General features: G+C 41.4%; 1 non-coding gene and 1 pseudogene across 1 annotated transcript; both read right to left on the bottom strand.

Moving 5' to 3' along the window:
* Positions 1-1,427: 1,427 nt before the first annotated feature.
* LOC112469991 lies at positions 1,428-1,543 on the bottom strand (annotated as a pseudogene).
* A 9-nt stretch (positions 1,544-1,552) lies between these two features.
* TRNAV-UAC lies at positions 1,553-1,625 on the bottom strand. Its single transcript has one exon. It is a non-coding gene; the product is annotated as a tRNA-Val (tRNA).
* Between the last annotated feature and the right edge of the window lie 7,590 nt (positions 1,626-9,215).

Below are 9,215 nucleotides of genomic sequence, written 5' to 3'. Positions count from 1 at the left end.
AAAAAAAACAGAACTTCTATTTTAAAAACTTTTTTATTTTAAAAATAAGTGGTTGAGCTTTGCTAATATGTAACGTATGGATTGACCGTGGCAGTCTCAAGGCCTGTGTGACAGATGGTGGCATGTCACAGCTGGTACGAGAGGTAGCCTAATGGGACTTCCACAACAGGGAGGGTTGGCAGTGTTGCCCTCATTGTTCAGTACTCAGAATATTATAATATATTGCTTTTCATGTGTCTGGTTCTGAGGAATTACAGAATATACTACATAAGTTCTGCTGAACGGAATTAAATCTCACAAAACGGTCATTGGTCTTAAAAGATTCCTTCAAAGAAGCCATGAATTAACGATGAGACTAAAAATGCGACATATGCGTACTCTACAGTTTTTACAGGGGTGCCGTCCTCTCTTCCTTGTGCGAGTTCTTCGCCGGCTTCATTAAAGGTAAACGTAATAGTCTAATCATAGGTGACAAGAAAGTGACCAAAACTTTTTACGAAAAAAAGTAAAAGTTCACAAAAGGAGAAATTAAAATATGGATTCGCATCTACTATCATTAATGGTGACTGTCATTAGACCTTGATCTTAGCTAATGATATTGTAAGTATCCCTTAACAAATAGCAGGATGTTTAATAAATAAGCATCCAAAACACTAAAGAAGACCTTACAAATTTTTCTGCAACTTTTTTTGGGGAAAATTTTAAGCTTATCTAAAAGTTGAGAGATTAGCACAATGAGCCTAAGGCCTGTCACTTGCTCCAACATTTACCGAGTCGTGGGCTATCCTGTTTCATTGGTACCATACCCACTATTATTTTGAAGCAAATGCTAGCCGTCATGCCATTTCGTTAATAAATGTTTCAGTATTTTCTCTGAAAGATGATCCTTTTTAAAAAAATATAACAGGCCATTTTTACACCAAAACCAAGCAAAACCAAATATCCAGATTATTCACATATCTCTTAATGCTTCATAATTTTCTTTAACAGGTTGTTCAAATCAGAATCCAAATTAAATCCATATAGCGGAGTTGGTTTCTATAGCTCTTAGGTCTTTTATTTTTTAAGATAAACTTTATTTTAAAAAAAGGTTTTAGATCTACGGAAAAATGGTGAAGATGGTATAGAGATCTCCCATACATCCTGCACCGTGTCTGCCGTTATTAATGTCTTGCGTTAGTGTGGTACGTTTGTTAGAGTTAAGTAACCAATATTGACACATTAATATTGAATAAAGTTCATACTTTCTTCAGATTTGCTCAGTTTCCCCTACCGACTGTTTTTCTGTTCCAGGACCCCATCTAGAATACCACGTCACCTTTAGTCATCAGGCCGAAGCTGTTCTTGGGTGTAATAGTTTCTCAGAGTTTTCTTGTTTTTGGCGACCATGGCAGGTTTTTAAATTTAATTTAATTGTTTTTTATTTATGCCTATAGCACCTGGTCTTCCTAGGTGGTCTCCCATCCAAGTACTAACCAGGCCCGACCCTGTTTAGCTTCCCAGATCAGACATCGGGCTTGTTCAGGGTAGCATGGCCATAGACCATGGGCCGTGGCTCCACTGGGGCGCGAACCCAGGACCTTCTGCATGTAAGGCAGACGTGCTAACCGCTACACTATGGAACCAGGTCCAGACCATGACAGTTTTGAGGAGTGCAGGTAAGGTGCTTTGTAGATTGTCTGAAACTCCATGGGGTTTGTCTGATGATGTCCTCAGGTTTAGTCTGAGAGTCTGGGTCTTTGGGAAGAAATGCCGCTGTCATCACAGCCCATCAGAGGAACGTATTTTCAGCATGACTAACACTGTCAATGTTGACCTTGGTCACCTGGTGTTTGTCAGTCTTCACTGGAAAGTTACTCTTTTTCTCTCCCTTTCTATACTGTCCTGTGGAAGGACGTCACTGTGTGCAGCCCTCACAGACCGGGGAGCTATGCCTTACTAGTTCCCTTCTGCCCGAAGAATTGCCTTTTAACATTTTTTTGTAGTCTCCTAGCAACAAGTTTACAATTGATTTATCTGAAAATTGTCTTTATTTCATTTCTTTAACTTTCGATATCGAAATGATTATAGATTAACAGGTATTTTCAAAAATAGTCCAGAGAGGGCCCTTGTACCGTTCTCCAGATGGTGACATCTTCCAGAAATACAGTAAAAAGTCAAAACCAAGAAACTGAAATTAGTACAACTCACAAGTCTTATTCAGATTTCACCAGCTTTACGTGCACTCGTATGTGTATGTGTGTAGTTCTATTCAATTTTATTACACGTGTAGATCTGTGTAACTAAAACCACAATCAAATCACAGAGCCGTTCCGTCACCACAATTATCTCCCTCGTGATGCCCTTTAATTCCTCTTTATTTTAGATGGATTTATTATTTTTTTTTTGCTGGACATAGAATTTTAGGTAGACCATAGGGTGTGTGCGTATGTGGTTTAGCCTTTTAAAGATGTCCCACTTCTTCTGGTCTCCAGCTTCTTCTGATGAGAAATCGGCTGTCACCTTATTATTTCCTTAGGTAACCCTGTCTCCTTTTTAAGATTTTATCTTTGGTGTTCAGAGTTTAACTATGATGTGTTTGTAGTTTTCTTTGCTTTTATGCTGTTTAAGGTTTACTGAGCTGCTTAGATTTGTGAGTTACTGTTTTTGATCCAATTTGGAAAACTTTCCAAGCAATACTTCTTCAAGTGTTTCTTCTGCCCCATATTCAATCTGCTCTCATTCTGAAATTCCAATTTCACATATATTAGTTGGATAGCTTTTTACCAGAAGCCTCTGCTTGTTATTTTCTCTCTTGTTCCTCTTTCTAGTTTAATAATTAAAAAAAATTTTGAGTAATGTATTTTTCAGTTCTAGAAATGTTTTCTGTAGGTTCTTTACCATAGTTATAGTCATTGTTAACTCTGTGTGCTAATCGTAATTTCTGGATCATTCATAGGTATGCTTTTATCGAATGACTTTTCTCTTGATTATAGGTCATGTTTTTTTGTTTCTTTTTACATCTAGTAATTTTTATTCTATAGTGGACATTATGAATATGTTAGAAAAATTCCGGATTATGTATCTACTGAAAACTTGAGCTTTGTTTTGAGTTAATATTTATATGTGGTGAAAAGTATGGATCAAAGTTCTTTTTTTGCATATGAATACGGTACCTCCTCACTTAAAGTGGTTGATAGGTCCTAGGAAGCTGCGACTTTAAGCAAAACGATGTATAACGAAACCAGTTTTATCATAGGCTGATTGATGTAAACAAGAGTTAAGTTCCGACGGCATATTTCTGGTCACAAAAGCATCACTAAAACAAAAACATAAACGCCCCAAACACTTCTAATGTTAAACGTTAAAATAAATGTGAGCTATTCATACATTTAAGAAAAATTAATAAAGCCTGGTAATAGGATTATATTATTTACCCAATCTTTGGTGACTCAGTGAGTGATGGCAGTCGTAGTGGCACACATACCCACACTCAGACTGGGACGCTTTAGACACACCAGTTCCTATCCCTGCACAAATTTGGGATGGGGAGCAGAACCGGAGTTCCTGGAAAAACCCACGCAGACATGAGGACAATGTGAAAACACACAGACGGTGGCCCTGGCCGGGAATCGATTTTTTTTTCTAATCAGTGGTATAATGAAATGACATTATTCAAGGACTTGCTGTCTCCACATTGTTCCAGCACCATTTGTTGAAAAGATTCTCCTGTCTTCATTCAATCGCTTTGCCAAAATTGAGTGGCCCATATGTGTATGGGTTTATTTCTGGAGACTCTTCTAGTTCGTTGATGTATTTGTCTGTCTTTACATCAACAGCATACTGTCTCGATTACTGTAGCTTTATAATAAATCTGGAAATCAGGTCGTTTTATGTCTTCTTTTTCAGTTGTTGTGTCTAATCTAAGTCCTTTGCATTTTCATACGAATTTTAGAACTTGCTTGTCACTTTCTACAAAAAAGCCTGCTGAGATTTTGACCAGCACTGTTTTGAATCTATAAATCAATTTGGGGAGGATTTATATTTTAGCCATATTAAGTCTTCTGACCCCTGCACAAGTATATCAGTCACTTCACTTATTTAAGTCTTCATTAATTTCTCTCAGCAATATTTAGTACTTTTCATTGTGCAGGCTCTACATATATTTTGATGCTGTCGTAAATGGGATTTAAAAGGTTTTTTGATTTTTGATTGCTTGTTGCTAGAAATACAATCGATTTTTGGTTACTGATCCCCTATCCTTTAACTTTGCTAAGCTAACGTATTATTTTTAGTAGATTTTTTTGTGGATTCTGTTGGCTTTACTACATAGATAATCATGGAGTTTTTTTCTTTTCGTTTTGGATGCTTTTTATATGCTTTTCTTGCCTTATTGCACTGTCATGCTGAATAGAAGTGGTGAGAGCTGACCTTTTTTTTCTTGTCCTTGATCTTAGAGGGTAAGCAGCCCTAACTTCACCATAAAGTGTGGCGTTCATTTGCCTCAGGACAAGATACGGTTCGCTCAGACTCTCACACTTTAGCAAGAGATATTTGTATCTTCAGTCATTATGAAAAAAGAAACACTGACTGGTCTGAGAGTTTTATTCCAGAAATGGTCTATCACCGAGGCGATGACTGCAGTTCTGGAGTACCCCCTCCTAAAATCTGCAGTCTCAGTCAAGCGAGCCACTTTCCTGTGCCTCGCATCCCGCTGTGAGGCCAGGTGAGCTAACACGGGGCCAGGGCTCAGCCTGTCGTCTTGTCCCTTTCCCTTGCCTTCCCCCTTTTCCGGGATTGGATGAAATGTCTGATTCTGTCCTCAGTGTGACATACAATATATATGGTACTAAATACAAAGTTTTCTTTCAACCTCGTTTTCAAATTCTATGATGTGTACTTTTCCCTGAAGTCTTTTGTAATAGTGGTTCTCTTCTTATCACTTGTAATCCCTAATGTGGTTCTTGTTAAAGTTTTCACTTCCAAGGCAAGGCCACCTTGCCTTTGATTTTGATGGAGGAAAGATTAGCTACATAAATCTTTTGAAATGAGAGGAAGTTAACCAAAACACAAACCTGAAAGGCAGGTCAGGTGCTTCCTTGAACTGAAAGGGTTCCCATCCTAAAGTGGAGAGGACTCTTACTGTTTGACCTTGAAGGAGGTAGCTGGTAGCCCGGAAGAAAAGAAAACCCAACTACAGTCGATTTTACTTGTTAACAGGAGAGAGAGGGATAGCCGGAGGGAAGAAGCAGTGAAAAACGCCTTCCAGGCAGTACTTGGCTGGAGGAGGAAAGCAGTCTTACCTCAGCGAGCTGTTCAGAGGTCTTCCGTGGGCTGGCTGGGCAGGGAAGACCTCTTTTGTTGGTTAGATGTCAGCAGGACCAAGGTCAGGGTCAAATAAGAAACTTACGAAATGGGTTGGATGTCAAAAAAAAAAAAAAAAAAAAAGGTACTGTGCCCAGATAAACTACAGGAAAGAAACCAGCTTTAATTTATTGTGTACAAGAAATGTGGCTGTTAATTTCTTTCCATGAGGATACCGAGTTTTAATGCAAGCCTAAAATTAGTCAACTGCCTGTAGTTAAGAAAATTTGTCATTCAGTTGCCATATACTAAACAGTAGAAATATTCAGACAGGAAAATTTTTTACATTTAAAATATTTATTTTTAAAATTAAATTTATTGGGGTAACTAGTTACTAATATTATATAAATTTTAGGTGTATAAATTTATAATACGACATCTGTATAATCTATTGTGTGCTCACCACCCAAAGTCTAGTCTCTTGTCACCATATATTTGACCCCCTTTACCCTCTTCATCCTCTCTGTACCCCACTCCCCCTCTGGTAACCACTATTCTGTTGACCGTATCCATGAATCTATTTGTTTTTTCATTTGTTTACATGCTTTGTCTTGTTCATTTGTGGCTTTTTGTTTTATACCCCACATGAGTGAAATCATTCGGTTCTTACCCTTTTCCATCTGACTTATTTTGCTTAGCATGACACTCTCGAGATCCATCCATGTCGTAGCAAATGGCACTATTTCAACTTTTTTATGGCCGAGTAGTACCCCATTGTATGTATGTCCCACATCTTCTTCATCAGTCATCCATTGGAGGACACTTAGGTCGTTCCTATTTTGTGGTTACTGTGAATAATGCTACAGTGAACATAGAGATACGTAGATCTTTACAAATAGATATTTTCAGATTTTTTGGGTAGACACCCAGAAGAGGGATTCTGGGTCATTTGATAACTTTACTTCTTAGTTTTTTGAGGACCCTCCATACTGTTTTCCATAGCAGCTGCACCAGTTTACATTCCCACCAGCAGTGTACAAGGGTGCCCTTTTCTCCAGAACCCCTCCAACACTTGTAACTCCTTGTCCTGTTGATGATAGCCATTCTAACAGGTGTGAGATGGTCTCTCGTTGTTTCGATTTGCAGTTCCCTTATAGCTAGTGATGTTGAGCATCTTTTCATATATCTGTTGGCCATTTATATGTCTTCTTGGGAAAAGTGTCTATTTAGATCTTCTGCCCCTTTTAAATTGGATTTTTTGTTGTTGTTGCTGAGTTGTATGAGTTCTTTATATATATTTGATATTAGCCCCTTATCAGAGATATTGTTTGCAGATACCTTCTTCCATTCAGTTAGTTGCCTTTTTGTTTGGTTAGTAGTTACTTTTGCTGCGCAGAAGCTTTTGAGTTTGATGTAGTTCCATTCCTTAATTTTTGCTTTTACTTTCCTTGCTTTGGGGGTCAAATTCATAAAATCCTGAGACAAGATCTGTAAGTTTAGTACCTATGTTTTCTCCTATGTGTTTTATTGTTTCGGGTCTTATATTTAGGTCTTCGATACTAAATATTAGGATTTTGAGTTAATTTTTGATATGGTGTCAAATAGCAGTCTAGTTTCATTCTTTTGCATGTGGCTCGCTCTACTTTTTAAGTTTTCTCCCCTACTTCTCCCCACGTTAGAATGGAAGCACCTGAGGGCAGGATTTGTTGGGTTCACAGGTGTGGCCCAGGCCCCTGAAACAGTGCCCACCCTTGGCAGGTGCTCTGCGTGGTGTAATAGATGCTAAATAAATTAATTGACATTGAAGCCCCATTGATCGGGGACTAAACAACTATCCTCTGACGTAGTCTGGAAAAGGAACAGGTATGATGTGGGCCGCAGGCTCCACCCCAGCCCCGTCATTCCAGGCTGGCCTACTGGAAGCCTCCAAGCCAGGGACCGCCCACTTCCCCTCCTGCCACCTGCCACTTCCGGTTAGGACTCATCCCAGGCGCTGTTCCTCAAACAGCATTTTTGGGAGGTTTCTGGAAATTTTCAGTTGGCAAAAAGAAGACAAGGGGCAAAGAAAGATGGCACCCGGGAATTCTTAAAACATCATGGAATGGCCGCTTCTGGGTTTTAGGAGGGTCAGGAGTGAGCTCATGGAACCTTCTGGCCCTGTGGAGGTGGGAGGGGCTGGCTCTGTGCTCATGCGTTCTGGTCTTTTCCACTCCCAGCTCCCGAAGCCGGTCTCGTTCTCCTCTCTGAGCAGGTGTTTCCTCCGTTCTCTCAAGGGCAGGCACTCCTTTCTGGTCTCGTGCTGGTCCTTGCCCTTGACTGCACCTCTCTCCTCTGACCTTGGTGCTGTCGGGTGGTGGACGGGCATCTATGTCCCTCCTCTGATGAGGAAGTGCTCTTTGTGTTAAAGGGGGCAACCCCCTCACCCTTCAGCATCCCCTCTGGGGGCCCTATGGTGAGAGAAGGGGGTGCCTTTGAATTTCCAGACGACACCTCATGTTCTGTGGTGTCTCTGACTTTTTCAAGTAAACTAGCAAAGCCGAGGGCAAAATTTGCGTGACCGGAGCATGTCACCGGCCCACGATCCTAGTAAATGTCCTGGCCTTGACTAACCACTCATCAAACGTTGGCTGAACATCTGCGAGGCACCTGCCAGGGGCCAGAGACTGGCCAGGGTGAGTATGGAGACCAGTAGGACGTGTCCCCTTCCTCGAGGGGCTCAAGTGACCACTGCATCAATGACGACCACCGACCACACCAGCTACTGGCATTTCCAGAGTGCACAGATACAAGCTCCCTCTCGGTCACATGATGGGGAGCCAGGCTGGGAGGTGAGGGTAGCATCTTCCGAGTCCGGCACCCCCGGCAGTCGCATGGTCAGAAGGCGGATGGAATGAAGCGTGAGCTCTGCCGGGAGCGAGCAGTTTTGCAGGTGGAGGTTAGGAGGCATTTCTCCCTCAGACGCCCACCTGGACCAGCGGGTGGCTGGAATGAGTGTGGAACCTGGGGCGAATGAACAATGTTCACTTACATGTGGCAATGTTTACCTGCGTCCTCAGACTCGTGGTGGTAACCACAGTCTTGTCTACCGAGGGCCTGGGAGCAGCAGGAGAGGACAAGATGTGACGAGTCCCCAACACTGGCAAGTAGGAGCAGCTGCGAGATCAGGCCTGTGTTCAGTATGGCAGAAACAGGTGACCCCTGGGGCTCTAGTCGCAAGCAGTCCAGGTGGCTGTGATGCAGGTTTTCCAGGGAGGGGTAGACTCTGAAGTCCGAGCGGTGTTTCAGCGAGTTTTTGGACTGATTTGCGTTTTTTTTTCCATCGGTGGGCCAGCGGCGCTTCAAGTGGTCTGCAGAGAATTGGGTACCGGAGATTTTCTTGACCATCCTCAGGAAGGAAGCTCAATGTGCTTTGAGAGCTCAATAAGCTTTGATGAATTCCTATGCCCTTGCTTAGGCTGGTATCTAAAGGTAAACTTCACTGCAGCGGTTAGTCCGAGAAATAAGATGGGGTGATCCGCAGGAGAGGGAATTTTAGGGGTGTCAAGTTTTACGCATGCTCCACATGCAGACTTACAACTATGCCAGCTTTGCAGGTAATTGTACGTGAAAATAATTTTAGAGCTTTGTTCTGGGTTTTTGACAATAAAATAACTGAGTAAAATTTACTTTCCAAGTATTTCCCTGTGGGTAGTTTTCTCCTGAGAGTGATATTATGCAGAGCAAAATTCGCTCTTCGGTGAAAAGGCTTTGGAAGGACATTATGACAAGGGTCATGTAGACCTATGAGATTCACCTGTACAGTATTTCCATTTTTTTTTTTTTTTTTGAAAAAATCCTCTAAGTTTTTCTCCCAGATGGGAAGATAACAAGTATAACGGAAATGCCCAGAAGGTCCTGATTAGGGCAGTTTCTAACCTCAGTGCTACCGCCGT

The sequence above is a fragment of the Pteropus alecto genome, unplaced genomic scaffold (assembly GCF_000325575.1).
Source record: "Pteropus alecto unplaced genomic scaffold, ASM32557v1 scaffold48, whole genome shotgun sequence".
Taxonomy (NCBI): Eukaryota; Metazoa; Chordata; class Mammalia; order Chiroptera; family Pteropodidae; genus Pteropus; species Pteropus alecto.
This window is presented reverse-complemented; position numbering and strand designations above follow the sequence as displayed.